This window comes from Chaetura pelagica, unplaced genomic scaffold (assembly GCF_000747805.2).
Source record: "Chaetura pelagica isolate M959 unplaced genomic scaffold, ChaPel_1.0 scaffold294, whole genome shotgun sequence".
Classification (NCBI taxonomy): domain Eukaryota; kingdom Metazoa; phylum Chordata; class Aves; order Apodiformes; family Apodidae; genus Chaetura; species Chaetura pelagica.
In genome coordinates, this window is record NW_009953068.1 from 829,868 (window position 1) to 830,312 (window position 445).

The following is a 445-nucleotide window of genomic DNA, read 5'->3' on the forward strand; positions in this document are numbered from 1 at the left end:
AAGGCCACCTGCCGGTAGCCAGGGCAGCGCGGCCGGCCCCGCTAATGCGGGATGTAGTTATTGGAAACCGGGCTGCGGAGGAGCCGGGATCCTGTTTCTATGGAAATGTCCTGGAACAGCAAACCAGAGGGAAGAGGAAACCACCAGATCCGTGAGCGGGAGCTGCCGGGCAGGGCTTTGGCTGAGCCGTTGGGATTTTGACACCTCGGGCTCCCGGCAGTGGCTTCTGGGCTCGTCGTCACCTCCCCAGTGCCCACGGGAGCTGCCAGGACATTGTCCCTTTGCACCTCCCCGGAATTCCCGGAGCTCCCAACCCCCCGGGCACCGCTCGCTGTCCCCACCCCGGGGACACACCGGGGGCTCGCCCCGTGTCACCGGGTCCCCGCGCACCTGGGGACACCTCAGCTCCAGCTCTGGGGGTGCCGGTGCCTCCCTGAGGGGGGGT